Source organism: Zophobas morio, unplaced genomic scaffold, assembly GCF_036711695.1.
Source record: "Zophobas morio isolate AGI-343-1 ecotype UQ-CSIRO unplaced genomic scaffold, CSIRO_AGI_Zmor_V1 ptg000179l, whole genome shotgun sequence".
NCBI lineage: Eukaryota > Metazoa > Arthropoda > Insecta > Coleoptera > Tenebrionidae > Zophobas > Zophobas morio.
Genome location: NW_026972283.1, coordinates 209,647 through 211,723, shown reverse-complemented (window position 1 = coordinate 211,723; position 2,077 = coordinate 209,647).

Genomic DNA, 2,077 nt, shown 5'->3' with positions numbered 1-2,077 from the left:
TGGTTAGGAGAGCCCTTTAAAAAGAATTCTACGGAATTCTGTTAGTCTACTACGGGAATAATTGTAAAAATTATTCTACATTAAAACTTAAAATGTCTTTACACTCTAATTTTATAATTTTTTTACTAAAGTTGAAAGGAGACTTTATTTTTAAAGGTATACTGAAAACTGGTAACCATAATTTATAATATTTGGCCGAACCCAGCATAGGATTGTTAAAGTTTTATGAATGAATTATTTCTTTCATAACCTAATTTATAAATTATGGGCGTTGCATAAAATAACTTAGTCCTTTGGGTAAACATAAATAATAGATATATAAAATTTCATACTAAAGCTATCCTTTAACGATTATAGTTTAATAAGTCCGATATGTAATAACGTAACTTTTCTTTTTAAAGAAACTCTATGTGTCTTTCGGTAGCTCTTATGTAACAAGGTAAGCTCCCCTTTCTCTTTTTTTCTTCATACTTTTTCTATTTCATTTTTCTACCCTCTTAAAATTCTTTAGATCTTATACTTTAGCAATCTCTTCAAAATTTATCCTAATAATTATAAAGTGAAAAATATAGTGCACATGACCCAAAAGGCCTTAAAAAGAGACTTCTCGCCATATTCTTTGCGCAAAAGAATTAGGAAGAATCTCAAATTCTAGGCTATTAATAGCTTATAAAAAAGTCTCCTACTTTAAAAAATTTGATTTTTTTAACCATAAACTTTAGTAGATTTCCCTGACATTTAGCCCTTAAAAAAGTACCAGAAACGGTGTCTTTTAATTGGCTAGATAAAATAATTAACCCCCAAAACACACTGTTTCAGACTTTTTCGAGTATAACAGGGGATGATCACTGAAGAAGGGAATCCACTCGAAAGGAACTGCTATTGAGCGCTCTCTGATTTACGTTATATTCAAAGATTTATTTGTATTTTCATTTTTTCACATAATTTCAAAACCCTAATTTACTAGTTAGACTGAATAGATTTAATATAACAATGAACAACCATGTCCCGACGTTATCACAACAATATTTTGTCCCTCGAAAAACAAAAAAAGCTTTACAGAAGCTTTTGTTTTTTTAAGGGAAATAACTTTCTTCCTAACCCTATGTTACTTAAACAATCTCTTTAAGTAAAATTTAAACATAGAGAGGCGTTGAAGGAATATTTAAAAAAAGGGGAAGCCACCTTGTACGAGGCAAAACAAAAATACCTGGAGGCATTCAGGAATTTTTTCTATTAATATTCAGAAAGCTACATTTTCTTATTATGAACACAATATTAAAAGCGTCACTGAATGTTTTTCGAAGGAGCTGCGATATAAATACAATAGTATTTAACAGAAGTCACTTCTTAACGTAAATCCTGGCCTAGATATGTTCAGTTTCTCCAACAAAATTAATGTTGACGTAAATCTCTTCAAAGAAAGGATTGTAGCCATATATATGGAGTATATTGTCAAACTGGACAATGTTCTTACTCCTACCCAGCCCATAGAGACCGTAAACATAGAGGGGTTATTTTATGGCTGGGGGTCTGTCTCTAAACTCATTAAAGAGACTGTTAGGAATAAAGTTAAGGACGAAATTAAATCTATCCAGAAAAAACTGGACAAAATCACATCCATACCCCAACCTACGAAAAACATATACTTTAGGCCCGCGGAGACTAATAATAAAAGTAATAGAAGGACAATTCCGCAAAAACGGACAGTAACCACTAATAACACTAGCAAGTTATCACATAAGCCTGTCGATAAATAGTCGGTATAAGTCGTCGTCTTTTAACGGAACGCACCAGACAATTAGTAATTACAGTTGATTACCTCCTAGTAATTACCATAAACCAACTGTTGAGTAAAATGCAGAGAATCTAACTTTCCATAACTTAACACATACAGGGACTTATCTCCCCTCGAATATTGAAAGATTTCTTCGATCTCGGGCTTTAAATTTTGTCTAAATCCGAAATTTACTTGTAATAACAAAATGGAATTTTATCTCAGTTCAGTAGACCTTTTTTAGACAAATTAGACCAAAATTTAAAAATGAGGTAAAAATAGTCCAATTAAAGAGGAGTA